Source organism: Procambarus clarkii, chromosome 1 (genome assembly GCF_040958095.1).
Source record: "Procambarus clarkii isolate CNS0578487 chromosome 1, FALCON_Pclarkii_2.0, whole genome shotgun sequence".
Taxonomy (NCBI): domain Eukaryota; kingdom Metazoa; phylum Arthropoda; class Malacostraca; order Decapoda; family Cambaridae; genus Procambarus; species Procambarus clarkii.
Genome location: NC_091150.1, coordinates 34,004,099 through 34,024,655, shown reverse-complemented (window position 1 = coordinate 34,024,655; position 20,557 = coordinate 34,004,099).

Here is a 20,557-nt window from a genome sequence, read left to right as displayed (position 1 = left end):
CAATCCGGAATCCGGCCACAATCCGTCAAGAACATCACCGTGGCACGGTAACTGAGGAAAGGGGGGATTGGAAGCACAAACCGGTGAATCTGTATACGATGGTACAACATGGTTGTAGTTGGCAATCCCAATCATTATGGACGAAGAGGAGGAAGAGGACGCCGGAGAGAATCAGTAATAGCGAGAATCCGTCTTGGATACAAATATCCATGGAGATAGGGAATGGAAACAACAGTTGATCAGCGAAGTTGCAGAATCTGCGATGAGAGTGACGGACACCGCCTTCACCACTACTTGAGAGAATGTGAACACCTGAGAGACATTACAAATATGTGTAGAATAATACGCCCCACATTGTTTGAGTTAGGAAAACACTATTTGTCAAATATTGATGCTGTTCTTAAAAGATTTCCCCATTTTGCACCCGAAAGATAACGTAAGGTTTTAAGGGTTGATGAATGATGATCTTCTTGTTTGAGGAGCTGTTCACTTGAGACAGTTAAGCAAGTCCCAGCTGTGTCTGGGTACAAGTGACAGGATGAACAATCCAGCGGGTTTTCTTCCTATTGGGGAGTGTCGTACATGCTGCTATAGCGGTGTGTCCACTCACAGGATTACCTTGAGGTTACCTCGAGGTGATTTCGGGGCTCAGCGACCCCGCGGCCCGGTCGTCGACCAGGCCTCCTCGTTGCTGGACTGGTCAACCCGGCTGTTGGACGCGGCTGCTCGCATCCAGACGTACGAGTCATAGCCTGGTTGATCAGGTATCCTTTGGAGGTGTTTGTCAAGTCTTGAACTTGTATCTTGAGTGTGATTCTCTTGAACACTGTGAGGGGTCGGCCAGTTATGCCCCTTATGTGTAGCGGAATCGTGTTGAACAGTCTCGGGCCTCTGATGTTAATAGAGTTCTCTCTCAGAGTACCTGTTGGAGCACCTGTTGAGGATGAGTGGCGCTGCCCAATGATATCACACATCAACATTGTTGATATTGTTGAAGTTGATATCACACCGAACCTGTCCCCAGAAGCCCACATCAAAAGGATATCATCAGCGGCATATGCTAGATTGGCCAACATTAGAACTGCCTTTAGAAACTTATGTAAGGAATCGTTCAGGACCTTGCATACCACTTATGTCAGACCAATCCTGGAGTATGCAGCTCCAGTCCAGACCGAGCTAAACACAAGACAAAGTTGGAAAAGATTCAGAGGCATGCCACCAACTAGTCCCAGAACTGAGAGGTATGAGCTGCGAGGAAGGGCTACGGAAATTAAACCACACGTCCTTTGAAGACACAAAAGTAAGAGAAGACATGATAACCACCTACAAAATTCTCAGTGGAATTGACAGGGTGGACAAACACAAACTATATTTAGCACGGGGTGGAACACGAACAAGGAAACTAATTATAACTAACCCAACCCTTTGTTGGTTTAAGCTGATCGTAGCTCACAAGACGAACACACTGCACTTCTTACGCCATCGACCTCAACGTTAAAATTGCGACGGTTTAGGAAAATTAAAACCGTGGCACTATCGACGCGTCCTGGGACTATATAATGGGTGACGCCTCGGCCAGGTCTGGTGGGTTGGCCAGGCTAAACACCTGCATTTTGTACGGAGGAGTGGTTGAGGTAGTTATGAGACGCCGCCATCTTGGTTTGTCCACTGTAGAGGGGGGGGGGGGAGGGGCACCGTTGGCACCCTCACCCGGTGACTGGCACTGTCACGGCCCCCATGGCACCCCCACCCCACATGTTCCGACACCCCCCAGGGGGGGGTGTCGGAACATTGTAATTCACAATAAGAAAAGTTTTCATGAATTACTTGTTTTTCTACTACCTAACATTTATTTTATGTTCCCAGGGGGGAAGGATTTCTGCTCCAATGTAAGGGTCGAGCTGTAAGGGTCCAGCTGTAAGAGTCCAGCTGCTGGGTGCCTCTGTTCACCCAGCAGTGAATGGGTACCTGGTTGTTAAACGATTTGGTGGGTCGTATTCCTGGGGAGAGTTAAGATTAAGGACCTAATCCTATCCAGATACGCTATGGGTGCTAGTGGCTGTTCAAGAATGTAAGAACCCTTGTATATATATATACATATATATATATATATATATATATATATATATATATATATATATATATATATATATATATATATATATATATATATATAAGTTTGTGAGGGTACCACCTCTGGTGCCAATGTGGGGACCCATAGCCTCGGAGAAGAAAATAAAAAAGTATTCAGAGGAGACCTTGTGGTTTCTCACTGAACACTAATATTATCTTCTCCTACCACCCCCATTCTTTTGTATGTACACTGTGACGATAATCTCCTTCAAGAGATTGAGCCTGCTCTTCCCTCCAAAATTACGTCTTCACAATTATATAAAAAGACTATGGAAGAAATGTCCAACAACGACAACAACACCAGCAAGGCTTGCAAGGGTGAGCAGAAACGTATGCAGCCCGCCACCTGTTCGGACCCAAATCACCAAACTACCCGTTGATCGCTACGGCTCCGCTGATTGGTCGCCGGTCTGGCTGCACCTGCACTCGCCCCCCAATACTACCCGATGTCTGGGGTCGCCCCAACATCAGTCTTCAGAATGTTCCGTGCTTTCGTAGCCAGCACTCCTCCCAGCTAGACGTTAGCGTGTACTGAGAGAGGTGGTGGCTTTAAGCCAATATTCCAGCACCTCCCACTTAACCTTTGTGTTGCACTTCTTGTTATTTTGCCTTAACGTAACTTTTCATTGTGTCATTTAAGTATTCTTATTATTTTGATTCATTGATTTTATTATACATATTTGTTTGTCCATATTTTCATGTTTTGATTTATTTAACGTAATTAAAATTTCATTGTTAAAGTTTACTTGTGTTTTGTGTGTCTTCTCCTTACCTTACCACAGACGAAGTTCCAGTTTTTCTATTTTTTTTTATAACTATGTGACGAGGCCATACCCCTAGCCTTAAACAGCCGAACACCAACGCGTTACCGTCACAAGTTATATGGGGGCCTGTCCTAGGAGCTTCACTCAGGTACTGGTGCCAAGTGGTAATTTATGGTAAGCGTATTTAACTTTGTTAACGTAGCTTTACTATTTTTCATTCCATTTCATTTTTTATAAGGTGCGGTGTATTGTGCATTACGAGAGTAACATATAGTGAAGGTGAGACAACTTTGGATTACGTGGTGACTGTAGGCCTCAGTCATACTCTTAATTGGTCATCTCTCCCTCCATGTTATTACTCGTATTTACCATCTATGTCCCTTGAATATTTCTCATTCTGACAGATCATCATATTGGTACCCTGGTACTGTGGTCTGCCCCGGGTCAAGAGTACCCAATCTTCTGCAATCTGACTGTAGGAGGACAAAGAGGGCCATAGTTCCTCTAGCTCGAACTTTAGTTGCTGAATTGGGACCTCAGCAGCAGTTCTCGTCACCAGTTGACACCTCGCACCCCTACACGTCAGTCAGAGATGATGATACATACAACGGTAGGGAATTAGCTTATTTTTTCAGAGCACAAAAGTTCGCTAATTCTGTAAGTATCATATTAAATTCAGTAGGAAAAACTTGCTTTATGTCCTATAGAGACTTGGCAAGGTATGCCTACATCCTTGGACTACCAATTTTACTTTTGAAGCATTTAACTGTTTCATTTGTTTTCGAAACTTTGTTTCATTTGTTAGTAGGATTTTCTTGCCCTTATTCTCTTACATGAGTACCGGGTACAAGATTTCCTGCGCCCTTGATTTAATTTAATCATTTAATATCTTTCACTTAACGTTAATTGTTAAAGATCACACAGGATAGGTACCAGTTGCCACGTTGTCCTGTTTCTGACATTTCATTATTGAACATTCGTGTACCTTTATTTGCTAATTTCACCATGTTTCGTCTCCAAACTTTCCGTGCAAATCCAGCAGGTGAAATAGGGACTTTGAGTCGTGCCAAGAGGACTGAACTACAAACTCTTGCACACGAGTATCAACTAGAAGTTCCCTACCAAGCCAACAAAAATGACCTACACAACCTGTTGCTGGATTACTATTTAGAGCAAGGTAAGATAGACTCTGAAACTCATGAAACTTACTATATTGCAGATAAAACTGATTTGGCAACGCTGAAACTCAAACTAGAGCTGGCCAAGATTGAACGTGAGCAGCAAAGGGAAGCCCTCGAACAACAAGAACGAGCTGCTGCCATACGAAGAGAGGAACAAGAACGAGAAATCACCCTCAGAGAACGTGAAGCTGCCTTGAGGAGAGAAGAACACGAACGTGGACTCGCCCTCCAGGAACGTGAGGTTGCACTACTCCAGGAGCGGGAACGAGTACAGCTTGAAACCAAACGACGCGAGTTGGAGATGCAACGCGAACATGACAAGCAACAAGCGACTCTGGCTCTAGAGTGTCGTCAACGGGAATACACGTTGGAAACTTCACACCTCGCTCAACGCCAGCAAGCTACTGCCAATCTTCCCGTCAGTTTTAATATATCACATGCAAGTAAGTTAATGCCATCCTTTGTAGAAGCAGAAGTTGATGTGTTCTTTACCACCTTTGAAACCCTTGCTAATCAACTCAGTTGGCCTGTCGACCAATGGGCCACACTTCTCAGAGTCCATCTTACAGGTAGAGCTGCAGTCACACTCAGTACTTTGGCGTCTGAGAATGACTACTACACTCTGAAACAAGCAGTGTTGGACGCCTACCTCCTCTCTACTGAAAGTTATAGAAGGAAATTTCGTGACCACCTGAAGGCAAGTACCACTACCTTCCTTGAGTTTGCTAACACGAAACGGAGGTATTTCATGAAATGGCTGGAAGCAGCACATGTCTCTACTTTTACAGAACTCGTCAACCTGATGCTTGTTGAAGAATTCTTGAGACGTGTGCCGCCTCCTGTCCGCCTCTACTTAGCAGATAAAGAAGAAACCGACTACCTGAAGTGTGCTAAGTCGGCTGACACTTACAGCCTCATCCACCGGCTGACACCTGAACCATCCTCCAGTAAGAAGTCGTGGTACAGTTACGAGAAGGTGAGCCCCGATCAAGCTGGTTCACAACTGTACTGCAAATATTGTAGACTCTATGGACATACCATAGACAAGTGTGGTAAGTCTCAATACAAGGGAACCACTGACCAACAACGACCCAAACCAACTCCTCCTAAGTCCGGTAAGCCTGTGATGAATGTTGGTGTTGATGTTAATGATCTTTCTCTTTTCAGTAACCACCTGTATACTGGAACTGTCTCTGCCAACGGTTCAAATCCGGAGGGACGTTTCAAATTGAAGATCTTGAGGGACACAGCGGCTCTACAATCGATCATCTTGAAGTCGGCTGTGCCCAACATAGTCTACACCGGGGAAACAGTCTTCATCACTGACCTCACTGCTACCACTCCATACCCTCTCGCCAGAGTCCACCTGGATTGTCCCTACGTGAACGGGGAAGTCCAAGTCGCCGTCAGGGAAAAGCCTTTTCCCATGCCTGGAGTGCAACTTCTCCTAGGCAACGACTTGGCAGAAGACCTGCAACCGACCAACCTGATCGTCATGGACAAACCCCAGGTGTGTAACTCTGTGCCCAGAAACCCTATTCTCGAGTATGTTCCAGCAGAGGTTCAAGAGAGTGATGAAGTTTCTCCTCCGGTTCTCGTGACCACCCGTGCACAAGCCGCACGTCCACAGCCAGCTGACTCTACTGCTACCGCTGTCCCTCAAGACCCTCAGAAACTACCCCCGCATCTGACCAAGTTGGAGTTCCGTAAGTTGCAGAGGGAAGATCTTACTTTAACACCATTGTTTTTCCAGGCTGAGACTCAACCCGACAGTATTCCTGGGTTCTTCCTAGAGAACGACTTGCTCTACCGCAGATATAGACCCAGTAAACTGAAGGAGGAGGACGATTGGGCCAACACCGAACAACTTGTGATTCCCACCAGCCTGCGGCCCACTATTCTACACCTGGCCCACGGAGCATTCTCCCATTACGGCTTCAACAAGACTTACCATGGGATTCGTCAAGACTACTACTGGCCAGGTATGGTAAACAACGTCAAACAGTACGTAAAACAGTGTCATACATGTCAGATGGCAGGCAAACCGAACGTCTCCATTCCCAGAGCACCACTGATTCCCATACAGGTGCCTGCGGAACCTTTCCACAGACTCATAATAGACTGTGTTGGTCCTTTACCTCGGACCAGTTCAGGTAACGCCTACATCCTAACCATCCTGTGTCCTACCACCAGATTTCCCATAGCAGTTCCAGTGAAGAACATCACGGCTGCTACGGTTATCAAACATCTATTGAAGATCTTCACTCAATACGGATTTCCCAGGGAGATTCAAAGTGACTGTGGCACCAACTTCACCAGTGATCTCTTCAAAAGGACACTGGAGGAGTTCAACATCAAACAGGTATTGTCCAGCCCCTATCATCCTGCTTCACAGGGTTCTCTTGAACGTAGTCATCAGACCATCAAAGCACTCTTGAAAAAGTTTTGTAGTGAAACCTCAAAGGATTGGGATAAGCAGATTGACCTAATAATGTGTATTTTCAGAAGTCTCCCCAATGAGTCCCTAGGAGTATCTCCTTATGAGATGCTCTACGGCCGTAAGTGCCGTACTCCCCTTAAGGCTTTCAAAGACTCTCTCAGAGATGCCACCTTCAGTGAGCATCAGAATGTGCCCCAGTTTCTTCAAAACCTTCAACACATTCTAGAGAGAGTCCACCGCTTTGCCCATGATAATCTATTGAAAGCCCAGGTGAGAATGAAGACTCATTACGACCAGACCAGCAAAGTAAGAAAATTCAAGCCGGGAGACTTCGTCCTTGCTTATTTTCCTATCCCAGGTTCACCTTTACAAAACAAATTTTCAGGACCCTACTGCGTCAAAGAGTGCAGAAACAACAACACATACGTCATAGAGACTCCAGATAGGCGGCGGAAGACCCAGCTGTGCCACGTCAACCTCCTGAAGCAATATAATGGTACTCCTCCCACTGTCTTGATTAATTGTTCTACCTTCACAGAACCCTACATCCACAGTGAGACCATCCCGGCTTCTTCTCCCGAAAGCACTGACAAGGAGTCGGCGCTTTCTAATTCCAAAATCCTTAATGATCTTCCCAAATGCTTTCAGGATAATACTCGTGCTCCTATGCCCTCTTCTAATTCCACTCTCACCTCGTCAGATAAGCCCTACATCCTCCATGTCGACGCCAATGGTACCGACGATGGTGGTGTCGTGATGCAGCAACGAGGCGAGAAGAATACACCTGTCAGCGACTACTGCTACAAGGAACGACGGAACAATTGGCAAGGAGCTACTCTTCCTCATCCTGAAGCTTCAGCACTTCACTCCACACCTGAAAAGTGCTCGGTCCACCATCAATACGGACCACACCACCCTACACCTCCTGCAGCACGCCCACTTCTCATCTCAACGTCTTCTACTATGGGCTTGCTAACTGCAGAAATTCAACCTGGAGACACGCTATACCAAGAGTCTGACAACATCTTAGCCCATGATCTCTCCAGAGTTTATGAAGTAGAAGCAACTCCATCTAATACTCCACCACATAACGACGTACTTCTTCCAGAACCGCAGGCTTCGGGGGAGAGTTGTGACGATAATCTCCTTCAAGAGATTGAGCCTGCTCTTCCCTCCAAAATTACGTCTTCACAATTATATAAAAAGACTATGGAAGAAATGTCCAACAACGACAACAACACCAGCAAGGCTTGCAAGGGTGAGCAGAAACGTATGCAGCCCGCCACCTGTTCGGACCCAAATCACCAAACTACCCGTTGATCGCTACGGCTCCGCTGATTGGTCGCCGGTCTGGCTGCACCTGCACTCGCCCCCCAATACTACCCGATGTCTGGGGTCGCCCCAACATCAGTCTTCAGAATGTTCCGTGCTTTCGTAGCCAGCACTCCTCCCAGCTAGACGTTAGCGTGTACTGAGAGAGGTGGTGGCTTTAAGCCAATATTCCAGCACCTCCCACTTAACCTTTGTGTTGCACTTCTTGTTATTTTGCCTTAACGTAACTTTTCATTGTGTCATTTAAGTATTCTTATTATTTTGATTCATTGATTTTATTATACATATTTGTTTGTCCATATTTTCATGTTTTGATTTATTTAACGTAATTAAAATTTCATTGTTAAAGTTTACTTGTGTTTTGTGTGTCTTCTCCTTACCTTACCACAGACGAAGTTCCAGTTTTTCTATTTTTTTTTATAACTATGTGACGAGGCCATACCCCTAGCCTTAAACAGCCGAACACCAACGCGTTACCGTCACAACACATATATATTTACTTTATTTGAACTTTGTTACAAAAAAGGAGTTACATATGGGTTACAAAGATATATATATATATATATATATAAATATATATATATATATATATATATATATATATATATATATATATATATATATATTTATATTTATATAAGTAAATAAATAAATAAAAAATAAAGGTAGATTTTTAAACAACACAGTTTTGGCATTTACGGCTTCGGCGGGTAGGCTGTTCCATCGGTTAATAACCCTGTGGGTGAAAAGCATCTCCTTGAGAGAATTATACTCGACAGACTAATGTTTCAAATCAATGAAACATTAACCTTGCTCCCAACCTGTATGGTTTCCTTCCTGGAAGAAGCACACAAACTTGCTTTGCTGAATATTGTATCTGAGAGGCGCCAAGCTCTCAGGCGGCATTTCTTGATCTCCAAACTGCTTTTGATACAGCAAACAGAGAAATAATCTTAGAACAACTGGCCTCTTTTGGAGTTAAGGGAAGACTGTTGACATGGCTCAGGGGTTACCTGAGTAACAGAACCGCCTCAGTCCTTTTCAAGGGGGTCAAAAGTAAACATTGTGCACCCTTTGAGTTGGGTACACCCCAGGGTGGAGTGCTAAGTCCTACACTGTTCAATGTTCTGATGCACAAATTAACAATTGATATTCCCACACTACCTGATGAAGCTGTCATCTATTATGCCGATGACATATGCATTGTTGCACATCCCCAAACTAGACTGCAAGCTCTACTTGATTCATTCGCTGCTAAAAGCATTGAATGTGGTCTTGTTATCTCTATAACTAAATCCAGAGTTGTCCATCCCCAAGAGAAAACTCATGTCCCTATAACTTTCAGGGTCAACAACCAGAACATTGAAACGTGTAGGCAGCACAAATACCTTGGAGTTGATATTAACAGTGACATTGTAAATGATCTACACCGTAGGTTAAAAGAAAGACTAAAACCATTGAAAACACTTACCGGTAAGAATATTGGTATCAATATTAAATATGCTAGACTATTCTATATGATGTTCGTTAGATCTCTCGTTGATTATAATGATTTGCACTTAATTAATTTCCCCGCCTCTGTGTTGGACAAACTTGAAGTAGTACAGAATGAGGCCATGAGGATAATTCTTGGTGCCCCGAGATGCACAAGAATCATCAACATGAGGGAAGAACTGAAGCTTCCAACCATACTAGAGAGAATCATGCAAGTCCACACTACCTTTTGCCTTAAAGTCATGAGAGACCCTACATCTCCTGCATTGCTCAGAGACAAACTATTTAGTGCTGTTAAAAACCTATTGACTGGTGCCGACATACCAACTCACTCCTTTTATGATAAATGGCTGAGAAAAAATGCCTACAATCTCATTAAACTCAACATTCCTTTCAAGTGCAATCTACCTGTCTCTGATATTCCTCTTTATCTGTACCCCACTATTCAAGTATCATACACACCTGTCACCAAAAAAGGTAAAGAGAATCTTGCTCTTCTCAAAGCTGTCACACTCGAAACAATTGCCTCCTCCATCGAGAATTTAAGATCTCGCGAGCACTGTGTCTACACCGACGGCTCAGTCCAATCCTCTACTGGACGGACTGCAGCAGCATGTAGGTTTTATAGAAATAATATTTGTACACCGACTGTCAGTGTCAGGTTAAACAACTGGCTGACCTCCACACAAGCAGAACTTGCAGCATTACAACTAGCTACCAGTACACTAACAAATATTGGAGGAGGAATAATATTTTGTGATTCAAAGTCTGCTCTTCAAGCAATCGAAAACTTCTGAAGATCGACAGCAAGAACCTCATACTACCAATTATAAATGACCTAACTGCTGCACAGAGTAAAGGGTCTCGATTCTCCTTTGTATGGAAACCATCACACATAAATATAACCCATCATAATGAGACAGACATTGCAGCCAAATTAGCGTGTAACAAAGATGAAGTTGAATTAGATCTAGGTATCCCCATCTCTGCTATCAAAACTGTATTGGTCCAAACACTCAGATCTGATAGGAAAGAAATTACTGACTCCCAACGACCTGAAAGCACCAGTTCAGATCTGAAACCTACATCTATGGGCAGCACAAAACCTCCACCAGACTGCGTGACACCGTCGTTGCCAGGATCAGGTTGAGTTACCGTTACCTGTGGCAGGTGGCTACAGGTGACGGATCTCCCAATCCTGAGCACTCCAGGTGTAAACTCTGTGAGCAGGAACTACGGCACGATCTCCCCATACTACATCACCAAATGCCCAGTTATTAGACCTTTCAGACCACTTGGCATGAGGTACCTGGAGCTTTGCAATTACTTTATTCACTCTCGTATTCTTGAAGATATCCTCACAGTGTACCCAAAATTTGCCAGTGCAGGCTACTTATCACATGCCTCTGTATGACTAACCATCCTGTGTGATGGGGATTTTTTAGCATCACGTAGCTACCTTTTTGACACACTGTACTCCCCTTCATATAGTCTAGGACAGCTGCACAAATGCAGATGTACCTAATGTATTAGTAATAAAAAAAAGCATCTCCTGTTCTCAGTCCTACACTGTGGCTTGTTGAGCTTGAACCCGTTGCTCCTTGTTCGTGTTACATCTGAGCTTTGTAACAAAATATACAGATTTCGTAAGTGGATGCGTAAATGCTTACGATGAATCCTGGCAAAGACACCCCCCCATTATTGCCTCAACTGACTGCTGAGGAGAGTGGTTTTATCGTTGTTTTAACGCGGGGAGCAGAGGTCAGGAAGGCTGGTTCTAGGGCCCTTGGTCCTAACCCTCTATCACACACACACACACACGGGAGGTGAGACCAAAGAGCCAGAGCTCAACCCCCGCAAACACAACTAGGTGAGTACACACATACACACACACACACACACACACACACACACACACACACACACACACACACACACACACACACACACACACACAGCTACAATAATGTATTCAGAGTAAGTAATATTAATTAGTGTCATGAAGAGAGAGACAGAGCGGCTCGGAGTTCACTTCCTATACCCTGAAGGAACCACTGTTAGTAAGCAGAGGACCCCAGGCTGGATCCGCCCAGTCATCCACACAGCTGAAAGAAGCGACACATGTTTGGGTCAGTGCTTCCTGCAGCGCTGCCACGATAAGTCAGCCATTATGGCCCGTGAACATCACCCCCACAGTCCTCCTCTCATCGTCTCACACGTGACAAAACCTATTGAGATTACTCTCAGAGTGGTGTAGTGTCCCTTACAGCTGGCGTGCCGGAAGAAACACATGACTCAACCAACATATGATATTGAGTGAGAGTGACAACGTTTCGGTCCATCCTGCAACCCTCATTTAGTCGTGATGAAGACTCCAGGATGGACCGAAACGATGCCACTTCGATACGACATGTGTGGGCAGGGAGTTGTGTGTTTCAGCCCCTCTCTTGTGACTTGTTCTCTGCATGTATGGTCTGATCATACACTACAGTTGCAGTATTTGGTAACCTATAAACAAGGGGGTATGTAGATGTTTTAAATATTCACTGAGGCGTTTTCCAGTCACTGTACTGGCAGCCGCCAAGGATTGTTGAGGACGAGTCAACAATCGAGCCAGCAATATCTTTGACTGCTGCTAGCAGGCAAAGATATTTGTTTACTGAAGGAAAAAAAAAATACAGAGCGACCCAAAAGTTATTGTACGGTAACTTTGTATTGTATTAATGTTATTAACTCAATAACATGTAAAATAAAAATAAAACAATATCAAAATTAATATAAATACGACAATTTTTAAGTTAAAACCAAAATCCATTGTTATTACTTTAGCTATTTTTGGTTATTTAAATTTTACATATGATTGTGTTAATCAATTAGCATATGGGCACAGGGTGGGTACGGGGTGCATAATAAATGAAAAATAGTATTTATGGTCAAGTTCCTTCACAATAACCCTGTTTACCATATGTTTCAGGAATCAGAGTATATCTTTTATTTTTTTTTTAATTTTGCCCCGAGGGGCGAGTTTATTGGCCAGCGCCACTCATCCTGTGAATGAACACACCGTCAACTCATCCTGTGAGTCGACACACCGTCATAGTGACAGTATTGGGCAGCGCCACTCACCCTATGAGTGAACACGCGGCCATAGTATCCACCAGGTCTGGTAGCCTGGTAGATAGCGCGCAGGACTCGTAATTCTGTGGCGCGGGTTCGATTCCTACACCAGACAGAAACAAATGGGCAAAGTTTCTTTCACCCTGAATGCCCCTGTTACCTAGCAGTAAATAGGTACCTGGGAGTTAGTCAGCTGTCACGGGCTGCTTCCTGGCGTGTGTGTGTGGTGTGGGGGGAAGAAAAACGTAGTTAGTAAACAGTTGATTGACAGTTGAAAGGCGGGCCGAAAGAGCAAAGCTCAACCCCCGTAAACAACTAGGTGAATACTAGGTGAATACAGTATTGGGCAGCGCCACTCATCCTGTGAGTGGACACACCGCCACTGTTCATAGTGGACACAAATTAACAAAGCCAAATTAGGAGTGCTTCTCGATGAATATAAAATTCGTAGCCAAAGGTGAGGACTGCTGGCCGCCAGGTGTCCTCCCGAGACGTTGAGACATTACGGAGACGGCCCCCGCGTCGAGGCGGGTCACAGAGACGGCCCCCGCGTCGAGGCGGGTCACAGAGACGGCCCCCGCGTCGAGGCGGGTCACAGAGACGGCCCCCGCGTCGAGGCGGGTCACAGAGACGGCCCCCGCGTCGAGGCGGGTCACAGAGACGGCCCCCGCGTCGAGGCTGGTAAGTCACACTCTTCTCCGTTCATGTTGAAGTGACAGGGGGAAGATCACCGTCCAGCCCAAGTGGTTGGACAGGTGGCAGGGGGAAGACGCTGACACATTAATATAAACTGCAGCAATTTGTATAGGAGAATCAAGGGTTCAATTATTTCCAGTAGAAAGGAGATTGAGAGAGAGAGAGAGATTCACGTCCTTATTTTTAATACCCTTGACAGTTTTGTTCACCTGATAATAATCTGCTTTATACCTGCGAGCAAAGCTCGTCCAGATAACATGTACATGAGCGAGAGTTTAGCGTGCCACGGGTAGAGTTAATGTATGCTTGTTGCTTCTGCACGCAGTTGGGGTCTATGTTACAACGGCCTCTTTGTCTCGTAAAGGACTGAATCTCTCATTTAAGAACAAAAATATCCCCCCCAGTACAAACAACTACACGGCCCACTTCACTATAATTACATTCACCATTCGACATACTAAAAAAAATAAATCAGTTTGCAATGATTTGACTGCAATAAATTGGGATATATATATATATATATATATATATATATATATATATATATATATATATATATATATATATATATATATATATATATATATATATATATATATTCTAAGTTGAATAACTTCAATGAAAGCCTTGAGAAGGCCGGTGAGGAGAGGTGGAGAATGCATGAGGTAGACATTAATGAGGAAGCGTGATGCAGCAGACCAGAGACGCAACGACAAGTCATCTACTCACAGACAACAGCCACAGCATCACACACTTCCACGACTGAACGACAGATTAAAGAAGTGTTAACAGTGGACAAGAAAGCATTACACAAGGAGCAGGAAACACAACAACAGCATATAGCCATTACGTTAAGAAACCTCCCCCAAAAATATTTATTTTACGCACTCACTGCATGATGAGTAAGACTCATCAACCTCATCTCAAGATGGGGGTCGCCGACGCCATTCCTCATCACGCTCCACAAATGTAATATATTTCCTGTGGCATTCGTTCCCTCCATATGTCTCCCTGCGTACGGCACGGGTTGCACGGCAAGACGGGTTGAAACACGTACTTAACATGTTAAGGGTTCCAAGATTGTCAATAATCTTGCTGTCGGCGCTGGCAGCCGCGGCGTCAACGCCCCGGTGTCAGCCGTGGTGGCATCTCCACTACTGTGTGTGTTCAGAGCAGGAAATTCCTTGCTTGTTTACGTAATAAGACGCTAGGCAGTTAGTTGTTCTGGTGATATCAGTAGTAGTGTAGAGTATCCGGCCCTTGCTTGGCTTTGTGGCCTCTGGCCGGTGTGGCCTCTGGCCGGTGTGGCCTCTGGCCGGTGTGGCCTCTGGAGGTCAGGACGGTGTGTGGCCTTTGGAGGTCAGGACGGTGTGTGGCCTCTGGAGGTCAGGCCGGTGTGTGGCCTCTGGAGGTCTGGCCAGTGTGTTGGTGTGGCCTCTGGAGGTCAGGTCGGTGTGTGGCCTCTGGAGGTCTGGCCAGTGTGTTGGTGTGGCCTCTGGAGGTCAGGTCGGTGTGTGGCCTCTGGAGGTCTGGCCGGTGTGTGGCCTCTGGAGGTCTGGCCAGTGTGAGGCCTCTGGAGGTCAGGCCGGTGTGTGGCCTCTGGAGGTCAGGCCGGTGTGTGGCCTCTGGAGGTCAGGCCGGTGTGGCCCTCTGGAGGTCTGGCCAGTGTGTTGGTGTGGCCTCTGGAGGTCTGGCCGGTGTGTGGCCTCTGGAGGTCTGGCCGGTGTGTGGCCTCTGGAGGTCTGGCCGGTGTGTGGCCCTCTGGAGGTCTGGCCGGTGTGTTGGTGTGGCCTCTATGAGTAAGGGGTCATATGAGGCCAGACCCCCATCTAAAACCTTCATTAGTCTACCATCTACCCAAAAACCTCAGCATTCAACCATCTACCCTAACAGCTCAGTAGTCTACCATCTACCCCACCACCTGGGAGGCCGGCCCTGCACCCGGCAACCAGGCACGGTGGCACATGCTCGTCTTGCCGAGGCGTGAAATTAAAATCTTCATTATCGAATTCAGAGCCTTAAATTGGCCGACACGTAACACCCGGATGGGCGGCGTTAATTACGTACAAGGGTTGTTTACAAAGATTATGATAATAGCGGGAAAAGTTAAGCACTTCCTTGACGACGGGGGTATTCGACCTTCAGACGGTAACAGTGAGGGGGCTTGTCCTGGCTCGTGTGCACTTGCGTCCAACAGCAGCTTGGTCCACTGCTTGCGCTCTCTCTCTCTCTCTCTCTCTCTCTCTCTCTCTCTCTCTCTCTCTCTCTCTCTCTCTCTCTCTCTCTCTCCGCACACAAGGGAGGACAGCAGGCGGATCTGGGACTCTTCACAAAGGCTGTAGGAGGAATGATGGCGGAACAGTTTAAGATAATCCTGCCATTGTTGAGAGGCAGACCCCCCAGCGTCGACCCTCGCCACCCCCCTTCACTCTGACTCCTGCCCCATTGTGGCATGGATTCCCGCCTTTCCTGACTGAGATTTGGGGAGTAAGACCAGACAAAACCTTTGGTGAAGCAGCAATAGGCTCAGAGGGAAAGAAGATACTTAAGACAACAGTATTAAAGGCTGTGAAAACTACCCAAGTCAAGAAATGTATGAGGCAGGAGCTGCATGGAGAGAGAGAGAGAGAGAGAGAGAGAGAGAGAGAGAGAGAGAGAGAGAGAGAGAGAGAGAGAGAGAGAGAGAGAGAGAGAGAGAGGGAGAGGGAGAGGGAGAGGGAGAGAGAGAGAGAGAGAGAGAGAGAGAGAGAGAGAGAGAGAGAGAGAGAGAGAGAGAGAGAGAGAGGGAGAGGGAGAGGGAGAGAGAGAGAGAGAGAGAGTAGTAGTAGTAGTGGTAATATGCATCCTATCTGAGCCAGATGTAACATTGGACATTTAGCATATCGGCAAGCTAGGTAGGTTTCAGAGAGAATGAAATCAACCAGTGAAAGTTATATTTACAAACAGCAAGTCAGTTAAATATATACTTGCATCAAAATTGATATTTCGGAAATGAGGAAAAGTACCATTCAGTTTTTATTTGACAGGATATGTCTAAGGAGAATATGGAAGCAGCAATGATAATCGGGGAAGAAAAGCAAACACGAAACGTAAGGTGACAAGAAAATGGCACAGACATTGCAAAAAAAATGCAAATCCGGCAGCAGAAAGTAGAGCACATAGTGGGGGTGTTGACCAGCTTAATGATGCAGAGTGCTACAGAGAGAAATAGCATGGCTGCCTAGTGTAACAAGGTAGCCACACACATGAATGGGCATGAGATATCATCATAACCCCTCTTTCCTATCTAAGACATAGAAATGTAGTCACATGAACTCTCACACTTAAGTCACTCTCTGGGGAAAGACAAAACCATCGCAATTGTGATGAGTAACATAAAAATAATGTACACAAATGCAGATGGAATTAGAAATAAAGGGGCAGAATTACACGAAAGAGTAGCAGAACAACTACATGATTGTGACAACAGAAAACTGACCAGTGTTAATCGAAATTCAATCTCCTAATGAGGTTATCAAATAATAAGGAAACAGGACGAACCGAGAGGAAGGTGCAGTAGACCTATTGCTACAGCTACACTGGAACTTTGAAGAAGTAAAATTAGCAGAAGAATCTGGCCAGCAAGAGTTCACGCAACGAATACTGGGAGACATGAAGATAGTGGCAGCAGTGCTTTAGAATCCCCCACCAAAAAAAGAAGGCCTAGGGAAGAATATGACAATTTCAATGAGAATTGCTTAAATGTAATAGAAAAGGCAGCCATAATGGCAAGGGGGGAAAAAGAACTAAAATCTTAATACTAGGGGTTGAATAACAGGAAAATAAACAGGATAAATACTAGATAGCTTTAATCACAGGGAAATAGACAGGATAAATAAGGACCCACACGGAGGTGATGAGACAGGGAGACCAAAACTAGTAGACATGACAAACACTTCTTAAAGCAACACATAACAGAACCAACAAGAGTGAGAGGAGATGACCCGCCAGCAACACTAGACTTGGTGATCTTCCCAAATGAGGCAGATGTCGACAAAATAGAGTGAGAGATGCCACTAGCCACTAGTGACGACGACACTGTCAAGCGTGAGGAGTACACACTGCAACTGAAGGAGTTGGTTACGCAAAGAAATCCGATGAAGAAGAGATTGTAGACGTGGAGACTGCACTAAAATGAGGAACTTTCTGTGTGGAATCCAGTGGGAGAGAGAAATGGAAAGGAAGACATCACGTGGAATGATGGACTTCTTTGCTAGTAAATGTGCCGATGCCATGGAGCAGTTGGTACCCCTCAAGAGTAACAACGACCGAGAGAGATACACATACGTTTGGTCAGGTCTTGACCCCTACTCATGTCAGCTATTTCCAAAGGTTTACCTCGACACAAAAGTACTGATATTATCATATTGCAAGTAACAGAATGTTTCTTTTCTCAGTTCACACAACTACGAGAATAGTTTGGCAGAAACGTGAGAGGCGGCGTGTCGTGAACACCTTGCTGCTCGGTGGCCCGGGGGTGCATCCCTCAAGGCGAGACAAAGGAGGAGGACTCGGTGAGGCGTGCGACAATGCCAGGTTGTTGGGTGGTGGTGGTGTTGGTGGGGCGAGCCAGAGCAGACCTCAGTAACTTGAGAGTTAGCTCTCTATAACCAGCCTCCCAGAACTCCCTTCAGAACACTGCGCTGTGGACCGGGCAACAAAACACACACACACACACACACACACACACACACACACACACACACACACACACACACACACACACACACACACACACACAAGAAGAAAAATGTCGGTGAACGACCAAGTGACAAGACTAAGGAAGACAGAGGGGGCATATACTGAAAGTGACAAGGAAATCTGCGAGGCACTGAATGCCAGTTTCCATGGAGTGTTCACTACCGAGCCTGAGCAGCTAGCTCCCATTGTTGGAAGGGGTTACCCTAGATGAAAGACTATTAGATATAGAGGTGACAGCAGAGGAGGTAATGAAACAGTTGACAACTCTAGATGCAACTAAAGCAGTTGGACCAGACAAAGTATCACCGTGGATACTAAAAGAAGCAGCACAGGCCCTCAGCGTGCCTCTGGCAATGATCTTTAATGAGTCACTTATGTCAGGAGAATTGCCCAGTTGCTGGAAGAAGGCAAATGTCGTGCCGATCTTCAAGAAAGGTGATAGGGAGGAGGCACTGAACTATAGACCTGTATCACTGACAAGCATCCCCTGTAAAATACTGGAAAGAATAATTAGGCTACGACTGGTTGCACACCTGGAGAACATTAGGTTTGTGAACAAACATCAACATGGGTTCTGGACAGGGAAATCGTGCCTAACAAACCTTCTGGAATTCTATGATAAAATAACGAGGATAAGACAGGACAGAGATGGTTGGGCAGACTGCATATTTCTGGACTGCCAAAAAGCCTTTGATACAGTACTGCACATGAGACTGCTGTTCAAGCTCGAGAGGCAGACGGGGGTGGGGGGAAAGGTCCTAGCATGGATAAGGAACTACCTAACAGGAAAAGGTATTAACTATTTAATACCTTATTAATATTCCCTTTGTTATTCATTCATTCACTCATACACTTCAATCATATCTAACCTAACTCTTCGCTTTTCTAGAGAATGTTAATTAAGCTTTTTCAGTCTCTCGTCATATGGAAGGTTTAAAATTTGAGGGATTATTTTTGTCATCCTCCGCTGGGCGCGTTCTAGTGAATTTATGTCCATTCTATAACACGGCGACCAAAACTGACCTGCATAATCTAAATGGGGCCTAACAAGAGCAAGATATAACTGCAGAATAACACCGGGTGTTATATTACTAACGCTTTTTGAAATAAATCCCAGTGTCCTATTTCCCTTATTTCGAACATCTATTCATTGATTTTTTGGTTTTAAATTCTTACTAATCATAACTCCATTGTTTTGATCTGTCACAGATCATAGTTCGCCCCTTCCTCCTCTTCCCCTTTCCCTTCCCTTCCCTTGTTTGCTTTTCCCTTCCTTGTTCATTCTTTCCCCCCTCCCCATCGGGCCTTCCTGTCCTAAACGGTTCAAGCCAAGGGTTCTGAGTCAGGAGACCCCGGGTGGCTGGACAGTCCCTCTCAGCCCTTGTGGGAAAATCTTAGCAGGCTTTATTCATTTTCTTTTTATGAATATTCAAATTTAACTTAATTTTTTGTTACTTGAATATTATATTATTATTTTTTATTATTTTTTAGTTAAACTTCAATATTGAATTATTGTTCTTAGTGGACTGTATATTATAATTCAACCTTGTAAAGCTAATCACACACAATGGGAGGGACAAATGCTTACACCACTGTGAGTGGATAACTGTAAGCAAATGTTTACCTTATTGTTAAATATATAAATTACAAATCATACCACATATAGTGGTCTAATCTACAATTCTTATAACTAATTATAAACTACTCTATCTACAGTATGAAAGAACATAAAGGCCTTAGCTGAGTGGTTGTAATGGCCTAATTAGGCTGTATGTATTCCACTTCAGAATAGGGTGTGGCCCTGTGCCTCAAAGTGCATAAAATGGCGTCCTGGGCTGCTGGCGGCTTCGTGTACAACAGAGTAAAATCACAGTTATATTGGGGGCCAACTGTCTGCTTCAGTAACTTCCCTCATAAGTACCTGTTTGGGATGTTTAACATTAGTAAAGCACATTAACATATATAAACTACATGTGACATGAATATTTGTGTATGTAGTAAAGAGCTGAGTAAAATGCTACTCACTGTGTTTGTGTGGTGTTCTCATGCTAATAACCGGCTTCTTAATCTATATTATCCGGTGCACCAAATAATAACAGAATATAAGGCAGTCGGATACTTAAGTATTGTTGTGGTTGTTGAGGGGCTGTTGTGGTTGTTGAGGGGCTGTTGTGGTTGTTGAGAGGCTGTTGTGGTTGCTGAGAGGCTGTTGTGGTTGTTGAGGGGCTGTTGTGGTTGTTGAGGGGCTGTTGTGGTTGTTGAGGGGCTGTTGTGGTTGTTGAGAGGCTGTTGTGGTTGTTGAGAGGCTGTTGTGGTTGTTGAGAGGCTGTTGTGGTTGTTGAGAGGCTGTTGTGGTTGTTGAGAGGCTGTTGTGGTTGTTGAGGGGCTGTTGTGGTTGCTGAGAGGCTGTTGTGGTTGTTGAGAGGCTGTTGTGGTTGTTGAGAGGCTGTTGTGGTTGTTGAGAGGCTGTTGTGGTTATTGAGAGGCTGTTGTGGTTATTGAGAGGCTGTTGTGGTTATTGAGAGGCTGTTGTGGTTATTGAGAGGCTGTTGTGGCTGTTGAGGGGCTGTTGTGGTTGTTGAGAGGCTGTTGTGGTTGTTGAGAGGCTGTTGTGGTTATTGAGAGGCTGTTGTGGTTATTGAGAGGCTGTTGTGGTTGTT